This window comes from Pinus tabuliformis, chromosome 3_1 (genome assembly GCF_031772625.1).
Source record: "Pinus tabuliformis cultivar Carrire ecotype Pingquan chromosome 3_1, CPIR1, whole genome shotgun sequence".
NCBI lineage: Eukaryota > Viridiplantae > Streptophyta > Pinopsida > Pinales > Pinaceae > Pinus > Pinus tabuliformis.
Genome location: NC_142301.1, coordinates 609632576 through 609657841, shown reverse-complemented (window position 1 = coordinate 609657841; position 25266 = coordinate 609632576).

Sequence of the window (25266 nt, the reverse complement as noted above, 5' to 3'; positions counted from 1 at the left end):
TGTTTGCCCCCAGTCGCCTTAGGCTCCTTCTGCTTCTTTTCTTTCTTCTTCTTCTCCTTTTTCTCCTTAGGAACTCGGTTCTTTGACTGACCAGTTCCGTCAAGCGAAGAGGAAGGAGGAGAGGAAGATGAAGTGGAAGGCTGGTGGGCAACTCTTGTCTGATATAACTGTTGATTCGACTGTTCAGGAATGGTGGCATTCTGAATGACATTGGTTGAAAAGAGCCAAACTGGTAGGCCAATTGTCAATCCTGGAAGCGACAATGTGGCCATGTGGGGCGCACCAACATCTCCCCAAGAGGAGAAGGGACTAGGATTTCCACCAAGGGGAACTCCTTGGCTGGTGTGCTCCATCTTTTCAACCTAAAGATCAACGCAGGAATAAGGGTGATTGTTCCGTTTAAAATAAATTGATAACGACGCTTCAGACACAACTTGCTTTTTCAGTTTTAAAGAGTCGAGAAAAAGCTAAAGATGACTCTAGTCTCCTTCGATGTTTTAACGAGCCCGAAGTGACAAATGCTCGGTTGGACTTTTTCTGTTATAGAGTCTGAAAAAGGCCAAAAGAAACTGCTCTGGAGATCTAGGCAGAGGGTGTGCCAAACCTTTCGCGAAACCACAGAATACGTTTTACGGTATGGGTGGTCGATCTTCGTGAATGCTGTGTTCACTGCATTGCGATCAGTAGGGCGGCCGACACGACTTCCTAAGGATAAAGGATATATGCCTATAGGGGTCTCCCAATATATACGTGACGGTACGTGGGAGCACAAGTCCGTATTAGTGTAATCGTCCCTCAGGAGGAATCACCCACCTTCTTAGAGATCGACAGTCACTACGTTTAACGACGCCGGAACACGTCTCTACCTAGACCTCTACTGTGAGCGTTATGTTGCAAAGCGTTGTTAGGTTCATTCAATATATTTTAAGTTGATCTTTTTAAAGTTTGTCTTTCAGGATCACCACGAGATGTATTGGTACAAATTCCTAAATGCAGTCTAAGATGATAAGCAAGCTTTATAATCTTTCAACTTTGAAAATCCTAGCTACTAAGGGAAAAGAGAGCGACTATCTTTTCTCAAAGAGCAATCAGCACACTCTAATGCACTCTTCCTAAATCCAACATGCAATCTTATCAAAATGCAAAATGCACAATGCAAGTGTTTGTTTTCACTTTCTTAGTATAAATGCCTACAAAGAAAGCTTTTTGTACAACTTTAAATTTGCTTTTAAATGACTGAAAAATAAACAAGTTTTCTTTTTCCAAAATCAACAAGGGTAGAGGAGATTACAATCACTTTGCGATTTTTCGAAAGAAATACTCGTTTCGACACTTAAAAGTGACAAATTCAAACCAATAAGCAAAAGCAAATGATAATCAAACCGCAAACAGCCAATGAAATCTCTCCTAAGATCACAATCAATCAATCAATCAGATCTGAATCAAGGCTACAGGATGACTATTTCGCTCATGCAAATGAAAACTGTAAATGACGCCACAAACACATAAAAACACTTACAGTCTTTTTGTACAAAAATGAGGTGGAATACAAGCAAAGAAAAGGGGTTTCAGATGTGGTACCTATGCTGGTTAAAGGCAACAAAAACAGAGATCAAAACAGGCAAAAGACAGCAAGGAACCCCAGCTGCACAAGGCCACACTGGTTCAGCGCAGGTATAACACTGTCAGTTTGACATTCAGCGCAGGTAGCCTTCACGGGACCTACGTTGAAATGCAGACTGCCTTCACAGTGCCTGCGCTGAAAGGAGAAACTCTCGTTTCTCTTGGTTTCCGGGTCATAAAATGCTCAAAAATCAACTGTTTCAGGCCAAATCAGAAACACAAGCAAGGTATAAACAGAGGGATATTTTGAAAGGGTACTAAAGACTATCACAAAGGATCATCAAGTCATTTATGAGTCCATTGTTAAGATCATAGAAAAAAACCCAGTAAAGGATCAAAGCAGCAACATTCTACTTTGCAAAGCAGTTCGATTGTTTCCGTTGAGTCTATGAAGTAAACAATGATGCAAGCTCAAACAAAATGACTAAAACAAAGTTCTTCCCCAGCGGAGTCGCCAATTTGTTGTGGGGAAAAATGCCTATGCAGGACGATCCTATCCATCTAAGGCGTGATAGTGCCTTAGCAACAAACGAATGCAGCTACTTCGGTTTCTTCCTTTATGAAATATGAAAGAGAGGAGATTGGTAGACTTACCGTTATCTTCCAGTTGTCCCTCGATCTAAATCCTCTCCCCTTTGTGTGTCCACAGCTATTTGCCTCCTCGCTTTTGCACCCACAAGATCACAAGAGAACAACTACCTGTGACAAGAGAACAACTACATGCAACAAGAGAAGGACACAATACAAAGACAAATATACATATTCATAAATGATTCAGGATTAGAAGTAAATCAAATAAACTAATGCAAATCATACAATAAACACCAGAATATAGGAAAGAACCGAGAAGCTTTATTGATTGATAAACAAGGTTTGGGAAGAGATACAACCCATAGGGTTCCAACCCAGCATCTCCTTCCCAGCAGAATGGAATTCCTTCTTCAGCCCCTTTCAAAGCATAAACACCCAATGATCCAACCACAAACCAACAACAATTCTTTGCAATACAATCCAGCCTCCCTAGACCTCATGAGAGAGCTCTATATATAGGAGTTTTGGAGAAAGGATGAGTCAGCTTGAGGCTGGCATGAAGCTGACTAGTGTCCTCTCCCACTTCAGTTCTTGAGTCCACTTGGAGGTTCTTGCTTCCACTTGGAGATTTGGAACCTCTTACTCATCACCAGTCGAATTCCCTGATCCAAGTGTCATTTTGGAAGCTTCCTGGGCATTGACACCTTGAGGAATGAGTCTGCCACTTGTCCAAGTACGCTCAGCGCAGGTGGCCTTCTTTGCAGTTGACATTCAGCGCAGGTACACAGTGGAGCACTTGACATTCAGCGCAGATGCTCAGTGGAGCAGTTGACATGATCCAGAAATTGCTTGTTTTTTAGTGTTTTCAGATGGAGAACTTTTGTAAACTGCTGTGGTTTGCTGGCCTTGTTCCTTTAGGGGTAGGAACAACATGTTTAGGGACTTTGGATCCCTTAATTATTGACATTTCATGCTCAGTGATGCAAGGCACAAAAATGTCTATAACACTAACACCAAAGTAAGCCCAATGACAAGATAGAGTTTGATGGTTATTAGTTAGGAGGATGACCATCAATAATTTTCACCATATTCTCATTCCTAGGGCCAGAAGTGAAAACGTTTCACCTTATTCCTTTTTGTCTTGTGAAGTAAATATTTCTATTGCCTGATAACATAGGGTTACATTTTAGTGTTGATACAGTCTTCCATTGGACAGGCCCAACCAGATACAAAATTTCAGTCTTTTCAAAAGAGTTTTAGTCCAAAAACTAGCCTTGTTGACTATATCTAGAAGTCTAAAAAATGTAACTGGGCCTCTAGGGCCTGTAAGGAACTAAAACAAACAAAAATGTTGCATGAGGATAAACAAACTAATTGAGAAAACCATCATGAGGAGTGATCAGATTCAGTGGCTTTTACTTGTATGGGCTACTTATTGCTGCCTAGAGAGCAACTTGGTTTTGGAGGGATGACCATGTGCCTTTCAATGTGTCAAAGCCTTTGATCTATTGCTGCCAATTGTCTTTGCATACGATCCAAGGAGAGAAGCTGCCTGGAGAGCAGCCTGGTTCTAGAGGGATGCCCATGTGCCTTTCAATTTGTCCAAGCCTCTGAACCATAAACACTAATTGTCTTCGCATACGATCTAGGGAGAGAAGCATGTCCTCTCTGGTTGCATTTTTTCAAGGAGAACCCTACCAAGGAAAAATTTCAGGTGCCAGTGGATGTCCACAGTGTACATATATTGGTTGTATCTTCCTCGAGTATGACCAATGTTGGTCATCCACTATGCAACCTCAGCCAAAACTTCGGAATCAGTGAGGGTGCACTGCTCATTTGCCAACTCTCGTTTCAGCTGAATCAATTCATCTTGAATTGGCTGCAGTGTAAGTTCCCTAAACCTGGCTGTTGAGCTTTCTACTCTCGTTTGGGCCTTGGCGAAGCCACGCTCCTGGTAATGAGTCGCACCTAAGCGGACTGAGCATGTTGATGCAGCATGTCTTGCTGCTCAAACAGAGTAGGGGAGTCCGCTGGAATGGAAAGTGTTTTTGACTCGAGGTTGGACCTCCCAGAGTGTCTTGGGATGGGCTGTGAAGATCCAAGGATGATCGTCATTGGCTTGGGCGGGGGGCGAAGGGGAGCTAATAGGCCCATATCTAGGGGCAAGCCTTGTGCTACTGCTAACCCCTTGACTGAAAACTACAGACCACTCAAAAACGACCATAGTGAGAATTTAAAAAAAATGCCGTAAAGAAAAGACCCTAGACCTGCAAAATGTGGCACGGACACATTCCATCATTGGAAGAGAGTGAAATTTGGAATGAGTGCTCCTACTGGCATGGCTAATTCCATCTCCTTCCTCATTGAGATTCAGGAAAGCCTAACAATGGACTAGGAGGTCACTAGGAAACCACTGAGGCAAGCCAGAGGTCTCAGCCTAAACGTTTGACTCCACTGCCAATGTGTGCATTATCCCAAAATAGCCACAAGACATAGAACCATAACAACATAATCCCGAATTCACTCTCCACAACAACTAGAAGACAATGAAATTGCAAGAGCCAAGGACGAGCATTTTCTTGATAAACATCCTGAGACTTGAGAACTGTCTAGAGGCTTTCCAATATACAATGCATAATAAAAGCTTGGAGCAAAATGCAAAAGCTAAGTGCCTTTGCCTGCCCTTGAATAAATGTCGAATTGATGGGGCAGAGCAAAATGACAAAGCTCTTGATTGAGCTGAAATCCATCAAAAATAGAAAATCAAGTTGGATGGTGCTACGTCTCATTGAGCAGTGGATGGTGTAATGAGGGAGGAGCTTCATGTGTGTGTTGGAACTCCCTTGCTTGTTCCATGTACCTTTCAATCCTCTAGAGGGGTGTGCTCCCACGTCCCCTGCGCGTGTTGATTGGTGGGATGGTGGCATCCCGTCCCCCACCCTCTCATGCTTCTGGCATCCCATTCGGGGAGTACTACCTTATTCCTTTAAGGTAGTCGTGTATCATATTTTGTCCCAATAAAATTTTATTGTTAAATAAACATAGGTTTGAAGTCTATCTTGCAAGTGCATTACTAATTAATAAATGATCATAGTTCCAAACTTGCACGCATCAACTGGGAAATGGTGTGCAACTCCATTACATCCATATCCTTGAGAGCTTGTGTTATCCATGTTGATGTAATTAGATGTAGCCTTAAACCTATTTATTTAAGGAGAAGCACCATTAGGAAATTTTAGGAAGCTTCTCTCAAGAGTAGTAAGTTCCCACAAATTCTTTTTTGTATCATTTTCGAATAAGAATTGATGTTTATCTTCTTTTTTTATTTAGTGACCTTATCTTCTTTAGCACATCTCTAAACATACTTAACTACTCTCTAAAATATCTTAATATGTTGTTAACAGGAAATCTATATAGGATTCTTTATAAAAGCTGTTACTACACTTTTCCCAAGCTACCTTATCCTGTTCATTAGCAAGCATCTCTTTTGTAACATTGAGTCATTTATGGACATTAAAAGCATTTTCCTCTGTCTTTCTTTCTTTGATATTAAGTTTTTTCTACTAATTGGAGATCATATTACATGATGCATGATTAAAAAATGCTTCTTATTTGTACGAAAAATACACTGGAGATATAAAAGACTTAAGACACATGATAAATGAAGAGTTTGGTTTTATTTATCTAGATCACAATATCACGCATATGAAAATTATTTCACCATTTGAAAAACTTATTATTTCTTTATCCACTCACTATATGAGTTCCATTGGGAATGTAGAGCCTTACAACAATAATATATTAGTGCAATTTTCAAAATTTCATATAATCTACTAATTATCAGCACTAAACTCTTTATAAATGAAGTTGAAGCACTAAAAAACGGTGCTTTCCTTTTAATTTAAAAGAGAATTATCATGGTAAATTGGTATAAGAATATTAGTAGAAAAAATCACCTAGTCATAAGCCTAAAAATTGGCAAATGCTAATTCTTCATGTGGCATAATCAATTAACCATGTGATCTTGCTACATGATGCAAAAAAAATGACCCATGGATCCTAATACTTTTTAGGGTTCTTTTTCAATTCAATAGGCTTTTCTTCTTCTTCTTCTTGAGATGGTAAAGATAATGACTCAAGAATGACTCTAAGCTTACTAGATAACCAAATTCTCAGCATACCTTGCAATTTCCACACTAGCCACTTACGGATTTTCAATCAATGTTTAGATAATAAATAATGGATGGGCATAAAAAAACATAAACATTAACACCAAAAATAATAATAATCACATGAACCTACTGAGAAAGTGGAAACACATAAGATATCATCTTCACATTGGATACTTTGGAGAAAGGCAATCTTGAGTACCATGATAAAATAAAGAAACACGGAAACACATAAGATATCATCTTCACGTTGGATACTTTGGAGAAAGGCAATCTTGAGTACCACGATCAAATAAAGAAACACCAGACTACGGGAGAAGTGAGTGTTAATTTTTAAAATTTTGATATAAACATTGGTTTTCAAGAGAGATTGCAATTAACAATGTACAAATTACTGAATAAATAATTACCAATTAAACTTTTAAGTCACGTTTTAAAGGTGCAATTAAGTTGAGCTTTCATCTTGTCATTCAATTGATGGACATTGAATATTAAATATAACATAAATATATAGGAGTAGCATGTGAGTGTCAGCTTTATAAAGAAGATTCTTTTTATTATTAATAAAAATATAGATAGTCAGTTTCATTTTAAAGGGTTATAAATATGAGTTATAAATACAAGACTTAAAAGGTTGTAAATATTTAAAGGGTTGTAAATATGAGTTATTAATTGTTTTTACTCAAAACCTGATAAATAGCAATTTAGCAATTTCTTTTTATTTGAGTGACTCAAATTCATGTTTCTTTAGGTTGAAGGTAAACCCACTAAAGTGGAAAAACTGTGATGCCAATAATTAGAGGGATTGTCATCATGGGGTGATAAGAAATTTAATATTCCAAGAATTTAATATTCCAAGAAGAGGAGGTAGTAGTAGATTCTAAATAAATTAGAAATGCAACAACATAAATGTTTGCAACGAATTTAGAGAGATCCACCTTGTTGAATAATGCACACATTACATGGATGATGGATTTCCGCACTTTATGCCTTACGACGTTTTCTTTGCAACATCTGGTGCAAGTGCTAGTAATAGCATGAGTTTAGACTCACAACTTATAAGCCCAAGTGAGCATGGATCTTGCGTAATAGTAGCATGAGAGCTATGAAAACAATATCCTTTCGCTAAAGCACTCCTATCCACATCCATGTTTTTCTTTAGTAAGGCTATTTGAAGGGCTTAATCACTATTGTCTGATCATAATAACGTTACTTACTATGGCTTGATAACAATGACTCTAAGTCAATTTTAGTTTCGCAGCTTCAAGTGGCCAACTAACTTAATATGGATGCTTGCCAACACAAAGATTAGGAGGTTTCTCACCATGTGTATTATCATAGGTAAGTATTTCTACTTTCTTTCTTTATTTGTGCATGTATATTAGTTCAACAAGGTCTCAATCTAATTATGTTGTACATGTAGCTCTGGAGGTATCCGTTGCTAAAAGGCTCAAATGCATCCATTTTTTTTGTTTGATTATCACATTTGAATAGTATGAAAAAGGTACATTGGATTTCTTAGAATTTTTATATTATGCAATAGAACACCCAAACACTTTTTTCATTTAGGTATCACTTAGTCAATATGCCAGAATATAACAATATAGTGAACAATGGGCTTCAATCTCTTCATGGTACAAAGATTGTTAAGTTTCTATTTGTAGATTTTAGTTATTGATTTCTTTTACAACTTATATGATCTCATGTTACTCATGGGTTGGATCCCCGTTAGCTAGTTGATTGCCTGATAATCATCCTAACCTATTTCTACTATTGAGCCAATGGTTATCATTCACACCAAGTTGTAGTAAAAGGTGAGCTTTTACTAATCAAGATAATTTCAAGTGGAAGAGCTTATCAAAAAGAAAATGTAAAGTAGGAGCTATTGATTGATAAAAATTAGGCTTACCAAGTTGAACCTAGTCTACCTTGTCATACCATTAGGTTGGATCCTTGCTAGATGGTTGGTTGGCTTATTTATGCACAATTAGATTGGCTCATAATAGTAATAGTAGTTGTAATAATTCATGTAGAACTCTATGCCCCCTCCAGAGCTACATGTACAACATAATTAGATTGAGACCTTGTTTAACTACTATACATGCTTAAATAGAGAAAGAAAGTAGGCATATTTACCTATGATAATACACATGGTGAGAAACCTCCTAATCTTTGTGTTGGCAAGCATCCATATCAAACTAGTTGGGCACTTGAACTTGCAAAACTAAAATTGACTTAGAGTCATTGTCATCAAGCCATAGTAAGTAATGCTATTGTGATTAGACAACAGTGATTAAAGTAAGGTTATTCTGATTAGACAAGAGTGATTAAGCCCTTCAAATAACTTTACTAAAAAAACATGGATGTGCATAAAAGTGCTTTAGCAAAAAAATAATGTTATCATAACTGTCATGCTACTATTACACAAGATTTGACGAGATATACCCCATATCTCTAATATTCTATTGTCCTTTTCCAAACAATGTATCTTGATTGCTCCATAGAAAGTGCTTTTAAACATATTGAAGTAAAGTCCACATTGAAAAGTAAGACGGAGTCGTCTAACGAGGCGGAGGAATTGCCCGGATGGCCGAAAGTGGCCGGAATCCGGGCAAAAAAATTTCAAAAAATCTTGTAGACACAGTGTTTGAATCATGTTTTTGATGGTGGAAATGGATTCAGTGCCATCAAAAACATCTAGGACACCTAAAAATTTGAAGTTTAACAACTATAACTTAGATTTACAAAAACCTTGCCGGATTTTTTCTAAATATGACCAGAATTTTCATAACTTTACGGACAATTCCTCCGACTAATTAAAATACGGCAAGTAAAACATATTCCAATTTTTCGTTAAAAAAAAAAAAAAAACGTTTACTAAAATCCCTACAAACTAAAACAAGAAGGTAAGTAGCAGAAAGAATGTTGACTCAGACTTTTCCAAGCTTGCTTTCTTTCTTTCCTTTTTTCCGCCTCAATAATTAATGAAAATTCCACACTTTTCAACATGCCAATTATCAAATAAAGTTCTGCCCGACATAAATTGGGCATATAGAATATTTCGCTAGAACGGATTTAGGTAAATATATTTTTCTTTCTTCCCGATGTCACGAGATTTGGAAATTGGAACTCAAAAGGAGATACTTCTAATGATGATAAAGGAAGAGGCTTTTACGAATATCGATTCCAATTTTCAAAAAGCTCGCGTTTTTATTATTCCCAGATGTATCACATCTTTCCTTCGACGAAGTGAGAAAGTATTTTTTTTTGAGATATTTAAGTCGGTGTTAACATTGAATATTAGATTTGTTATACTAGTTTAGATTTATTTTAATTTTAAATTTAATAAATATCAAAAGATCAAATATTTCAGGGTGTAAATTTTTTTTAATATAAAATTTGAGGAAAGGTTTGGATTTGGACATATTTGATCCAAAATTAAGATGGATCTAGACTCATTTAATTATTAATAATTAGTAATTATAATTATTAGTTTTAATATTTTACTTTATTTTATTTTATTTTTTATGTAATTTGATCAAGTTAAAATGTTTACATAACATAACCTTACAACATCTCTTCTATATTGGGTTGGAGAGTGTCTCTTGACATAATTACTAAAAATAAACCAACCTACATCCATATTAACTTTGCATCTATCAACCATTGAGAGGGATCAAATCTCTCACAGTGCAAACCTCTTTTTTTTAGTGCAAAACTTGAGAAAAGGTTTGCACATCAAGAGATTTGATCCCTCTCTGCACTTAATAGATCCAGAGTTAAAATGGATCTAGAGTGATTATATGTGTATGTGTGTATAATCTTGGCAATACCTTTCTTTTCTATTAATCATATGTAAGGCGAGTTACAAAATATATGCTCAGTGCCCTCAACCTGCTCGAAGGAAACCAGGTATGTTGGCCATTGATCAACATCATATGCCATCTAAAACATAAACAGTTTGAGCATGTCCATCTAAGCTATATAAGCTACTATGTCTACTATATGTTTAAACTTACTACTAACAATGTAAATGTTATCCGACCAAATCATTGTAACAAAAACATCAAAAAACTTTCAGGAGGTTCATAACTTCTCGATAGTTAGTTATCTCACGATTCTATGGGAGTTAGGTCCTTTGCACTCGACCCTAGCATGTCGTTCTGCTACAGGCTTTGTAGTTGTTTTTCCATGTAGCCAAGGCAGACATTCTGGTGGTACTGCTACACCTGTGCTGCCTGGATCTCCCACTGAATATCTTTTAGGCTAGGCCCCCCTTCTTGGGTTTGTGGTGGCTCCTCCAAATTCCTAGTAGCTGTCATTGCTTTTGCCAATAAATTCTTCATGACCTAGTGGAGTTGGACTGATTTTTTGAAGAGAGTTTGCCTACCTTGGGTGTGTCCAAGGTCCAGAAGTAGGGGTGCCCAATCCTCTGTTGGAGGCTACTCTTCCGCAGCCTTGGCGTTTAATTTTTCCTCCCATGACAAAATTAGGGACTTCACCTGTGTTGGGGTTCCCCAACTGTAAGCATGCATGAGGTTTTGCATGTTCTCCTCCCCAATTTTCCTGCCTCTCTTCCATTGGGTCTTGCTAGTCGAGGACAACGACGTTTTCCCTTTGTTTTTGTTTTGTTTGCAGTTGCGGTGTTGCCCTCTTTTCCCCAACCTGATCCGGATTTAAACAGGAACGCAACAAATTACAGAGATAACCATATACACAAAGATGCAGCGGAAATAATACTTCATTTCATTAATGGAAAATACTGAAATATGCTTACAACCAGAAATGGAAATAAACCAGCTAGGGCGATGGTAGCTTATCTCTGAGAAGAGATGTGGTGGCTACATGCCTCTGAACTGTGTTACCATGAGGCTTGAAGGCCTATTTATTGTTGAGAAACAATGGAAAACCCTTAACATTCCAAAACCTAACCCTAGGAGATGAAACGCCAAACTGTGGGCCCCGTTTGGGGTAAATTGGTACATCAACTTCCTGGGGTCGTAACTTTGGCATACGATCTCCGTTTGACGCGTACAATAGCTCGTTAGAAATATCTATCCGATCACTACCATTGTTGGAACAGGCCCACCATTGCTCCCAGATTCCCCAAAAAACGTCGTTTAGGGCCTCAAAACGGCTCCGGAAGTTCAGGACCCGAAAAACTGCTAAAAATAGTAAGTTGTGCTATAATTAAGGAAACTGAAAATGTTGAGAAAGACAATGGTGGGGGTCCAGGTGGACTTGGTAGGTGGCCACCAATATCCACCTGGATCATTCCTCCCCCCTTAGGAAGCAATGGTCCCCATTGCGTTGAGCTCCTCCATGAGATGAGGAAACTTTTGCTGAACTTGTTCCCTGGTGAGCCACTTGCCCTGTTGAAGGAGTTGGCCTGCTTTGACAACTCGATACAGTTGGATATTCTGTTTGTGAGTGTTCTTGATCTGTGTGTCCATGATCTGATCAGTTGCAGCTTGTTCCATGCAATCTGGATTTAATTCTGTGGGTTTGAGCTGTTCTGCAATGTCGGATGTGTCTAGCAATGGTGGAAAGTATGGCCGAAGGCGGTCCACATTGAACACTGGGTGCAGGCCAAGGAATGGAGGAATGCTGAGCTCAAATGCATTGTCTCCCATAGCCTTAGTAATGGTGTAAGGACCATATCGGAGTGGTCTCAATTTCCGATAGGCTCCAGTAAGGCGTTCCTTTTGCAAATGCAACCAGACTTTGTCGCCCACCTGAAACTTGTGTGGCACCCGATGTTGATCATGTCGCTGCTTGTACTTGGCATTTGATTTCTCAAGAATGTCATGGACCTGCTGGCGAATATGTTGGATGCGCTCAATGAAGCTGGTGGCCTTATCTGTTTCGGACTGGACATGAGCTGAATTTATGTGAGTAGCTACAAGTGGCATGGCCACATCAATGGGGCATAGTGGCTGGAATCCCAAACCCACCTGAAAAGGACTATGGCCAGTGGAGCTGTGAAGAGCTCGGTTGTAGCTGTGATGAACATAGGGGAGGCTCTTGTCCCAAGTGCGTGGATGCTTTGAGTTATACATGCGCAGAATGTGCACAATCATCCTATTGACAACCTCTGTCTGGCCATCAGTTTGAGGATGGAAGGTTGTGGACTTCGTGAGTTTGGTGTCCAGCATTGACTAGACACTGGACCAAAATGTGCTGAGAAACCGATTGTCCCGATCTGAGATGATAGACTGTGGGATCCCAAAGTGCACCCACACTCGTTCAAAGAAGAGTTTAGCAGTGGCTTCTGCTGTGATATTCTTCTTGCAGGCCACCATAATGGCCATCTTCGAGAACCTGTCGATGACCACAAAAACACAGTCATTTCCATGCTTAATGGAAGGAAGGCCTGACATGTAATCCATGGAGATGGATTCCCAAGGTCGACTAGGGGTAGGCAACAAGGTATAGAGGCCGTGCTTCTTAATGGTCGGTTTGGAAATGGCACAGGCAGTACATGATCTGATGTACTTCCCAACATCCTGTCGAAGATTCGGCCAATAGAAATAATTTTGCAGTACTGCCACTATTTTCTCAACCCCGAAATGCCCAGCAGCCCGACTGTAGTGTGCTTCCCAAATCATCTTGGCACGCTCGCTTGAAGGAACACAAAGGTGACCGGGGTGGCATAATAGGACATCCTGGAGGTGAAAATCTGGAACATGCCGACCCTCCAAGAGTGTCTGGTATGTGTGGCCGAATTTTGGGTCACTTTTGTAGAGAAGTGGCCAATCAGAAGTCTCGTGCCCACAAGAGTTGAGCACAGTGGTTAACGCCATGATCGGTGGTCGACTGAGGCAATCTGCAACATTATTGGTGCTGCCCTTCTTATACTTGATATTCAAGTGGAACTGTTGCAGGTATGTAGACCACTTCTGATGGCGATCATTCTGCAATTTCCCTTGGGTCTGTATGAACTGCAGGGGTCGGTGGTCTATGTGGATGACCGTTTCCTTCCCCAAAATGTAATGCTTCCATTGTCGGCAGGCCTGTACAATGGAATACATCTCTTTATCATAAGTGGGGTACTTCCGGACTGTGTCTGAAAGTGTTTCACTGTGATATGCCACTGGATGTCCATGTTGGGTAAGGACTGCCCCAATAGCATAGTCAGAGGCATCTGTCTCGACCTCAAATGGTTGTTGTAAATCTGGTAACGCGAGCACTGGTGCCGTGCAGAGGCGATCCTTCAACTCCATGAATGCCTTCTGTTGAGATTCAGACCAAAAGAATTTTGCTTTCGCCCCTCCCTTGGTGACTTGACTCAAGGGCCAAGAAATATGAGAAAACCCCAACACAAACCTGCGGTAGAAGTTGGCAAGACCTAGAAAGCTGCGGAGCTCTGTTAGAGTGGTTGGAGAGGGCCAATCCCGAATGACTTGGATCTTGGCTGGATCGACATGCACCCCCTTTTCATCAAGATGTATCCCAGATACTGAACCTGGGTCATGCCAAAAGTGCATTTCTCCAAATTGGCACATAGCTTGTGTTGCCGCAGTGTTTGGAGAACCTGTCGGATGTGGTGGAGGTGCTCTTCCCAACTCTGGCTGAAGATCAGAATGTCATCCAAGTATACTACTACAAAGGAGTTGGTGAATGGCTGCAAGATGTCATCCATTAGCCTCATGAAGGTTGCAGGAGCATTCGTCAATCCGAAAGGCATAACCAACCATTCGAAAAGGCCCTCCTTGGATTTGAAGGCAGTCTTCCACACATCAGAGGGTTCGATTGGTACCTGGTGATATCCTGACTTCAGATCGATCTTGCTGAAATATTTCGCCCCCTTTAGTTGGTCTAGGAGGTCATCAATCCGTGGGATCGGGTACCTATTACGGACAGTGATCTTGTTCAGCGCCCGATAGTCAATACAGAGTCTCCACGTCCCATCCTTCTTCTGTACCAACACGATCGGGCTCCCACAAGGTGATGAACTCGGACGGATGTGACCTTTCTGCAGGAGCTCCTGAATCTGCCTCTTGATTTCATTGTTCTCCAAACGGAGCGCCGATAAATTGGTCCATTGGGTAGCGGCGCACCTGGGGTCAGATCGATGGAGTGCTTGACTTGACAGTGCAGAGGAACCCCTGCAGGGGAGGTGAAGATGTCCTCGTACTCCTCCACAACCTTGTCCATCTGTAGTTGTCGTGCAGAGGGACCCCGTCTGGATGCCGCGGCCACTATCTTCTTCTTTCCTTGAGGGCGTATCATCAGGAAAACAAATTTCCTGGTTTTGGAAATGATCTTACTGCATTGTTTTGCAGTAATCAAAGAGATGGCGGTAGGTGGTGCTACCTCTGGTATCCTGTACAACTTATTTCCCAATGTAATAATAACAGCACGGGGCCTTGATTCATACACAGCATGTCGCTTCCACAAGTATGGTTGTCCTAGTAATACATCACAAACTTCAAGGGGAGCAATGTCACACAATACCTCATCCGTGAAGGGCTTGATGTTGTATGGAAGGCGACACTGCTGGATCACGCGAAGATCTCGTCCTTGGTGAAGCCACCCAATGGTGTATGGTTGTGGATGTGCTGTGGTCGGTAAGCCCAACCGCTTCACGACCTCTGCCGAAATGAGGTTCTTTTGACTCCCGCTATCAACAATGAACTGTATCGGGGAGCCCTTTACCCACATCTGGGAGTGGAAGAGACGCTCCTCCTCCTCTGGATCTTCGGGTTCATTTTTCTGGATCTTGGCGGTAGCAACAGTGGCGTTGGGATCCACATCAATGATCTGCTTCCCTTTTTCATTCCCCTTATCGGGTTTTGACTCAGAGTCGGAACATGCATCTGATTTTGAAACCTTTAGCTCAGCCACCAGTGACTGCTTGGCCCGACACTCACTTGTGTTGTGAGTGGAGCTCTTATGGAACTCACACCATTTTCCAGTGTCCTTTCTCGGCTTCGCGGCGCTGTTCTTTGCTTGCAGCTTCGGCTGGTTGTCTTGGGCTGTCCTGCCTTGGCTTTGTCCTTTGTTCTGTGGTTTAGGGGCACCTTTTCCCTGCTTTGGATTCGTAGATCCAAAGTCTCGCTTCTTTTGTTTAAACTTCTGCTCGACCTTGACGGCATATCAGTATGTTGCACTGAGCGAGGAGATGTTCAGGAATTGTATTTCTTCCTGGATGTACTTGTGCAGGCAGCCACGGTATTTGAGTATCAAATGTTGCTCCGAATCCTTGATACCCGACTTTGTGCGAAGGGTATGGAAAAGATTGGTGAACTCCGGCACGTCTTGGTCCCTTCCCTGCCGCAGCGTGGTCCACTTTATGTATTCATCCTCATAGCTTCCAACAGGGTAGTACTGCTCCTTGATGGCATCCCGGAATGAATTCCAGGTGGATGCGGCTGAAAATAGTGAGCCAGTACTTTCATCCTTCTGCTCGCAGTAGGTTTCCCACCAGTCCTTGACGTGGGGGGCTGCTTTGAGAAGAGCAAAAACAATCTTTTCCCGACTCGAAAATTCATGAACAGAAAAATAACCCTCTAGCAGATTTAACCATTTATCTACGGCTTCTGCATCTATCTGACCCTCGAATATGGGGATTTCAAAATTAACTTGTACCTTAAAGGGTGTGGTGTTTCCAGAGTAGCTGCTAGAAGCCGATGCGTCGCTTCTGAGTAGCCGCTGAAGGATCTGGGCAAAGCTGTCCATCATCGCGTTCCGTTGTCGCTCAAGGGCTTCTTCGAGCAAGATTTTGATGGGATCTCCTGCCCCCTCGTCTTTCTTCTCATCCGCCATGGGAGGCCATCGGGATTTGCGAGGCTGGTCTTGCAAAGGTTCAACCAATTCAAGCCCTAACTCCTTATATCCCGACCTTGTTGGGGACATGTAAAGAAAAACAGAGAAAAAGCAGACCGCTCTGATACCACTGATCCGGATTTAAACAGGAATGCAACAAATTATAGAGATAACCATATACACAAAGATGCAGCGGAAATAATACTTCATTTCATTAATGGAAAATACTGAAATATGCTTACAACCAGAAATGGAAATAAACCGCTAGGGCGACGGTAGCTTATCTCTGAGAAGAGATGTGGTGGCTACATGCCTCTGAACTGTGTTACCATGAGGCTCGAAGGCCTATTTATTGTTGAGAAACAATGGAAAACCCTTAACATTCCAAAACCTAACCCTAGGAGATGAAACGCCAAACTGTGGGTCCCGTTTGGGGTAAATTGGTACATCAACTTCTTGGGGTCGTAACTTTGGCATACGATCTCCGTTTGATGCGTACAATAGCTCGTTAGAAAGATCTATCCGAGCACTACCATTGTTGGAACAGGCAACATCGGTCCATTCCATGGGCCCATGTTGCCCCCGGATTCCCCAATAAACGTCGTTTAGGGCCTCAAAACGGCTCCGGAAGTTCAGGACCCGAAAAACTGCTAAAAATAGTAAGTTGTGCTATAATTAAGGAAACTGAAAATGCTGAGAAAGACAATGGTGGGGGTCCAGGTGGACTTGGCAGGTGGCCACCAATATCCACCTGGATCACAACCCCACCTTTTCCTTCACCATGTTTCCTTCAACCGGAATTACCTTTGACCGCAGAACCTCCCGAGCTATTGCCTTGGCACGGAGCAGAATTATCGGAGTTGGAGGGAGAAATAATTTAGACATACCAGTGACCCTATCTGGCCGAAGCTATGCTGGCAGCGTCCTGCTGATGGTGTCGGTCTCTACTCCCGTAGGCGAATTCCACCACTGTGCTATCGGTCTCTACTCCTGCAGGCGAATTCCACCACCCTGTTATCGGTCTCTACTCCCATGGGCGAGCTTCGCCACAGACCATGCATGCATACAATGGTGACCCTCGCCACCTTTCCCGCTTGTATTCCCTCCTTTGTCATTTGTCTTCCCAATGTGACTGTCACTTGTTGCTAGTCTCTCTAGCTCTTTATTGCCTTACACATGTGGGGACATTGGGTGGGCCACCCACTTGCCCTGCTCCCTGTCCGTTTACACATGGTGACGATCCACACGGGGGTCTCGCATCCCATTGCACCCCGATCGGGGTATTTATTTATATTTATTTTATTTTATTTTGATAAATCAAAATTCACCTAACATTACAACATCTCTACTATATTCTACTATCTAGAATTAGAAAACACTTCTCAATACAATAAATAAATAACCATTAATTCTACATCATATAAAATATTTATTCATTTTAAATAAATGGTATAAACTACCATATTCCATAATCTTAAATGGCATTGTATGTGTATAATTAAGAATATATACAATTTGTCCATCATGTGAAGCTATAATAAAGTGAGTGACATTTATATATCGTACTAGTGTACCATCTTGCATATTGGTAATAAGTTATAATATCGATATCACATGCTAATGTCAACCATTCTTCAAAGTGTAAATTGTGTTTATGTATAGCCCAGGTGAGGCATCCCAACTAGTGATGATCATGTGAGTGAGGATGTTGGTCCCTCGAGGTCCTGGGTTCAAGTCCTCTCTGGGTGAAAAATGTAATCAACAAGTGAACAAATGTACTCAAAAGTGAACAATGAAAATATACCAAAATAAAAATAAAAAAAATTACATATGTATGTATTTATATCAAGGATAAGATATTCGTAGTTTAAATGTATAATTTCTTTTGTTGTTTCAATATATATAAGTAAGAGAGAAATAATTTTGAAAGCTCAAAGATATTAAATAATAAAGTTTAAAGTGATTATAATAATAGTGCATTTAAGTGAAGACGATCATAATTATTTTTCCCAACCATTTAAGATACACCCAATTGATTACATGATTAATATAATTATTTAATATTACAAAATTATTTTAATTTGAAATTAATTATAAAAAATAAAATAAGTGGTCAAATCAAGAGAATTGCATAAGTTGAAGTCTAAGGGTAGTCAAGTAGCTCATGGAAGTCAATAATCAACTAGAGTAGTCGAAGGGATCATAGTTGAGCATATGTGAATAATTGACTAAAACTAGTGTGATCAGTAAAAATCAGGTGATGTATGAGCGCATTGGTCTTAGGTGTGAACCAAGGGTGACATTCACTGAATCTTGTTCTAATATTTAGTTGAGAATATAAATATGGTAAAGCTCAAAGGTTGGCTAATTTTCCTAGTTAAAGGTTTTTAGGGTAAAATCTCTATTTGTTATGTGAATCTTTATGATGTGTCATTGTTTATTTTCTATTTTTTAAGTTCTCTCATGTGCATTTAAAATTTTATGTTAATTTAGCTTCTAGTCGTATATATGTCTAATCAACTCTATATTTGAATTGTTGGTATCTTAAGTGTAAGCAAAGTTTCTTAAGTCTAGCAATTTAAAGATTAGTTATTTGACCTGTTTATTTTTAAAAAATATTATCCAAAAATATATTTAAAAAATATTGACTCAATTTTAAGAATATAAATTCATAAATAAATAATTAAATAGAAAATTGATTTTTCTTTCTTTTGTACTATGCATATGGAAATATGGAATAGAATTCCTTTTTAGTTTAAACCATCACTTTTACACCTAACATCCAAATTATGATATATAATTATTTTAATGTAGCAATTAAATACACCTTTGTGATTTGCACAATTCTTTTTACAATTAATAATAAGGTTGTGAATCCCCTATGGGAGTGTTGGAAGATGTGCCAAGGAGGGAGGGGGGGAGGTTAGTCACCCCGTTGCCACCCTATGCATTAAATAGGGGGTGTCATGGCCAAATGACCTATGCACACACATTTTCACGAATTATGATGACTTAAACATTCACGACCACCTCATCTTCCTGGTGTTGTCAATGGCACTTTGCAATTATGCGGAGCCTTTGTTGTATCTTTGGATTACTTGTGGGATTTTCCTCCCCTGCATCTAAACTTGTGCTACTTTGGTTGAGGAAGGTCCAAGCCCTCATGGTCTAGCCTTCTATTTCTCATTCCATATTTTTGGTTGGACACTCTACACCTCTTAACCATCCACTAGGGTGAATACATAGGACTTATGCACTTGAAGGCGAGATGGTCGATACCATAATTTTTTTAGGGGTCATCTAGAACTCGTCTCCTCCAAGCTCAACTGTAATTTTTTTGTCTTACGACCTTTCCAAGTGGTGTTGTAGTTACAGTTTCATGGTTCTGGTTTTATGGTTAAAGGGATTAGTTTTGACCCTCTTTCTAATGACGATGGCTTGTTTTATCTTGTGGGGAGGCTTCTTGACATCTCTCCATCTCAAGGGTGGATCTCTATCGCTTAAATTTTCTTTCAACACCTCCCCATGGTTCCCTTGGCCTTTGCTATACTTGACACCCCCTTCCTTGAAACTTTTCACCCTGCCTTATTTGTGTTGGTCTCCCCTTGGCATCTAATATCACTCCCTTCCCATATCTTCTAGGTCACCTCTAGCTGGGAACTTAATTCTCCCTATCACCATATTGTGGAAATGCATGCACCCGAGGCCTCATCGACAGGCCCACAAGGACTTCACTGGGGGATAAATACTATATCATGTGCATTCATATTGGCGGATATATATTGAGGAAAAAATGACATAATATATTGAGCATATAATAAGGGGTAAAGGGTTTTTATATGTCGTGTATAAAAAATAGAGCTCAAAGTTAATGAAAAAATATAAAGGGGTATAAAAAATGTTAATGAAAAAATAGATACCTACAATATGTAGTAAAAGAAGGGGGTTTTTAAATTGGGAAGGTGTATTGGGTTCGTATTAGTAGGGGGTTAAATGAAATTCTTTTTAAAGGTATTTTCCAATATGTAGTGAAATTAAGGGTATTGTTGGTGATTTTTTATTGTTTAAAATACATTTTTGAATGTATTAAGGGGTTCGAAGGGATTGATAATTGAGATTTTCTGATGGGAAGAGACTGGTTCCGCAGAGGGTTCTAGGGTTTATCTAAGAGAGAGACAGAGGGTAACACGTACCCATGGAGGCACAGGGAGGAGGGAGTTCCACTCCCTCCTACAGGAATGCGGTTTGAAATTGAGGAAGAGGAGGCAATAAGAACAAACCTCCACAACCCTTGGAGGTCAAGACAAAAAACACTGAAACTCAGAAGGCAGAAGGCAGCAAAACCCATGCAGATCAAGGGGCCCATGAAGAAGACCGACAGGAGGAGAAAGCGGAAGACAGAGGTCAGGGAACAGAGAACAGAGCCAAGATGGGGCCCTGTAAACCCAAGACCATAACTAAACCTCGGGTTATTCTGAATGATCCAGCTCTGCAAGCACACAGGGATCACATGGCAAACTATGCCATCATATGCAAATTTATGGGAATCTGGCCATCAGAGAAAGCGTTGTACACCTGGATAAAATACAACTGGAAACCAAAGGGGGAGTTAAATATACATCTTGGATCCAAAGGTTTTTTTACAGTGGTGTTCACGAACATGGAAGACAGAGACAGGATTTTTGAAGGGGGACCATACTTCTTTGCAGCTATTGGTCTCTATATGCGGCCATGGACAATGAACTTTGTGCCAGAATGATAAACCTTCACTTCGGTACCGATATGTATTATACTCTACTCCTTACCTTTAGATTACTGGATGCCAAAGTCTTTAAAAGCTATAGGCAATAAATTAGGTCACTTCTTAAAAATTTCAGAGGCAACTCTACGGGGAAAATATACCTCCTATGCCTGTATATGTGTGGAGATGGACCTATCAGGAGCCCTTCCAGATGAGGTCATTCTAGAAGTCTATGATGAGGAATGGGTTCAAATAGTTGACTATGAACATATCCCGTTCAAATGTCACAAATGTCATGAGAATGGGCACCTATCTAGAGATTGTCCTCTTAATAGAAGGGAGGAAAACCTAAACCCCAGCAAAGGGAAAGACTAGACAGGTTTCACCAAAACAGGAGGAAAAGGAAAAGGAGGGGGGAGGAAGACACAAAAGAACCCTATTACGAATGATAAAAAAACAAAAAATCACAACATTTTTGAGATCTTAGGAGAAAAAGAAGTAGATGGAGGTGATCAAGATAGTATAGAGAATCAGTCAGCAAGGGGGAAAGGAAAAGAGACCATCATGGAGTTCACTTAGGATCAGAATGAACACACGACGGACCCTTTGAGTACCATGGAAATAGAAAAAGACCAGGAAATGACTCAAAGTGAAAGTGGTACAGAGGACCAAGACTTACAGGAGATCTTGGAAAGGGAGAACCTAGAGCTGGAAAAGTTTCTAGAACAAGGAGGAAACCTGGGAATAAACTCCATCCCTCAGGAGGATGTGGACAAGGTACAATAGATATTCCTTAACAAGTCACATCAAACAGCTGCAAGAGTCAAAAGAGGACATGATAACCAGGAAAATAAAGGGACTTCCTCAATAGGATTAATAACAGGAAAACTAACAAAAAATCCAGGCAAAAGGAGGGGAAGAAAAAGATAGAAATAACTACTGTTGGAGTGTGGCAAACTCATGATTGACTCAGGAAGGATGAAATACCTTTCCAGTTACACCTTTAAAACCCCACCTCAATGAAAATCACAACCTGGAACATTATAGGACTAGGGAGCAAAACAAAACAGAGGAATCTACGTAACGGGATCAGAGAGGAAAAACTTGACATAGTATTCATACAAGAAACAAAATGCTCTGTGGAGAAGATCCACGAAAAACATAGCAAATGGTTAAATAGATATGAATACCTTGAAGTTAAGGCAAATAAATCTGCTGATGGAATTCTCACTCTATGGGATCCATAGAAATTTGGTGTGATTGATGCGGAGGCATCCAGACATCACCTTTCTCTGATTTTCCAACTGGTGGGAGACAAACAATGTTACATGATCACCAATGTCTATGGTCCGTAGCCAATGGAGGACAAACTTTGACTCCTCACAACACTGGAGGATATGAAGAAGAGATACCTAGCTCTACCCTGGATTCTTGGAGGTGATTTTAACATGACAAAAGAGGGGGCCCTACCCAAGTAGCCTCAAAATTGGACAGATTTATTGTTTCAAAGGAACTTCTTCTCATGGGAAGCAGCAATATTGCGCTCATCCTACCTTTTGGAGGTTCAGATCACTGACCTATCCAATTGGAAGCTTCTCTTTTTGGTAAACCTAGGAACTCCCCCTTCAGGTTTGAGAACGCTTGGCTCACACACTCAGATTTCCTCACAAACATCGAAAAACGATGGAAGGAAGAGCAACACCTTCAAGGTACAAAGATGTTCCTTCTACACTGCAGGCTCAAACACATTAAAGGCAGACTCAAAGAGTGGAATAAAAAGGAATTTGGTAATATCTTCAAAGCTAAAGGAGACGTGGAAAATAAACTAAAGGAAATAAACCATATTCTTATCATAGAAGGCTATACAGATGAAAGGAAAGAGATGGTAGAGTCACTCTAGCAGGAATTGGACAACAGATGTCTTCAAGAGGAAATATTCTGGAGACAGAAATCCAGAGTACAATGGATTAAAGAAGGGGAGAGAAACACCAAATTCTTTCACAGATCCACCATAGCTCACAGAAACAACAATAGAATTGTGAAACTTATAGATTAGCATGGAATAGAAAGAAACACTCATGAAGAGATGGAGAAGGTTCTAGTCCAGCATTTTCAGAAAATTGTTGAGGAAACCTTGGAAGACAGATACCAGTTTACAAAAAAATTTACTCAGTACATTCCTAAATTGGTTACTAGAGAAGATAATTATAATCTCAACAGACCACTAACAGAGGAAGAAATTGAGGAAGTCATTAAAGAGATGCACAATGGGAAAGCACCAGGCCCGAATGGCTTCAATGTGGACTTTTTCAAAGCTTGTTGGAGGATAGTAAAGCAAGACATCCTGGAGGTAGTGGAAGACTCTTGATGTTTTAAGACAGTCCTAAAGGCGCTCAATGAATCTTTCATAGCTTTAATCCCCAAGTAGGAAAAGGCCACCTCTCCAGACAAATTTAGACCTATAGCATTATGTAATGTGGTATACAAAATAATATCCAAAGTACTTGCCAATTGTCTCAAACCACTCCTCCCAACCCTAGTATCAGAGGAGCAAACGAGCTATGTGGAAGGAAGACAAATTCTAGATAACATAATTCAAGCACATCAAATGGTTCATTCACTCAGTACCAAAAAACAGGCAGGACTGATAATTCAGCTGGGCATAGCAAAGGCCTATGACAAATTTAGCTGGTCGTACATAAGAGCAATATTAAAAGTCTATGGATTTGATTACAATTGGATTAAATGGGTTATGGCGCTAGTTACCACTGCCAGCTGTTCAATTCTTCTCAATGTCTCTCCCTCCAAAACCTTCAAGCCTTCTAGAGGTCTCAGGCAAGGTGATCCTCTTTCTCCTTTCCTTTTCATTCTAATGATGGAAGGGTTAGGGAGAGCAATTAGAGTTGCTAAGGAGGAAGGGATAATTCAAGGTCTGAGACTCACTCAAGGTGGGGACACAGTGACACATCGGCAATTTGTGGATGATACTATGCTTCAAGGCACACCCATTGTCAAGGAAGCCAAAGAATTCAAGCAAATTCTGAGCGAGTTTGCTAGGGCAGCAGGCACAGAGGTAAGTCTTACTAAATCAAATATTTTCTTTTTCAATACAGATATTTCAATACAAAGAAATCTTTCCATAATTTTGGGTTTTCAAAGGGATTCACTACCTGTGAAGTACCTGGGAGTTCCCCTCACCGACAAATCGCTACACAAGGATATTTGGGAACCTGTTCTTAATAAGCTAAAAGACAAGATTAGAAAATGGACAAATAGAGCACTAAATCTAGCAGGGATACTGATTCTAACTAAGTCTATCCTCGAAAGTATCCCTATCTATATGCTATCAGCCATTCCGACACCAACCAGTGTAATTACCAACATAAGAAACATTCTGAGAGACTTTCTCTGGGGGAAAGGTGAAGGAAAGAAGAAATGGGCCCTTGTGGCATGGGACAGGGTATGCAAACCTAAGTCCCATGGTGGCTTGGGTCTTCATGACCCACGAATTCTTAACAGAGTTCTTGGTGCCAAAATCTGGTGGAGATGGCTAAAGGAAATACAAGCCCCCTGGGCAAAACTTTGGAAGCAAAAAGATGCAAGAGAGTGGGAGGAGAAGAACCTCATCAGAATGACAGGACAAGTAAAAGGTTCTGCAATTTGGAATAGGGCATGGGAGAACAGAGCCCTAGTCCAAAAGCACAGTTTCTGGGAGATCAGAAATGGAAACCTGGCCTAGTTTTTGGAGGATAATTGGCCACAGGAGGACAATCTCCGAAGTGAAGAATTGGAAAACATTCACACCGATACCATCAACAAAGGATTAAGGTGGGTAAGTGACTATTGGGACCAATCAAGGAACAATGGGAAATGGAGAACATGGAAACTTCCAGATTACAGTGGAATGGGAATGTTGCATACCCAAGCTATAGCCCTTAAAGGTCTTTTAGACAGGAGACAAATCTTAAACTCAACCTTGGACGATCAACTAAGATGGGGAAAGAACAAGGTAGGTCTCTTCAACCTTAAGGAGGCTAAAAGGATAGATTCAGGGCTTAACCTTCCAAACAATGATAAGATGTGGAATGAACTCTGGGATAATCCTCATTGGATGAAAGTCAAACTGTTCAAGTGGCTGGTTCAACATGGTAAGATTCTGACATGGGATAACCTAAGAAAAAGAGGCTTTGTTGGCCCCTCAAGATGTCACTTATGCATACAACAGGAAGAAACTACAAATCATCTCCTGAATAGATGCACTTTCACTTCAATACTTTGGAATTGGGTTGGAGAAGTCTTTGAGCAGACAGATAGAAATGTAAATGACATCATTGCTACTTTGAAAAAATGGCGGAATTTTTTTTTCGGATAATGAGATCATTAACTCTGCCTGGATGCTGACCCCAGGATTCATAATCTGGAATGTTTGGAAGG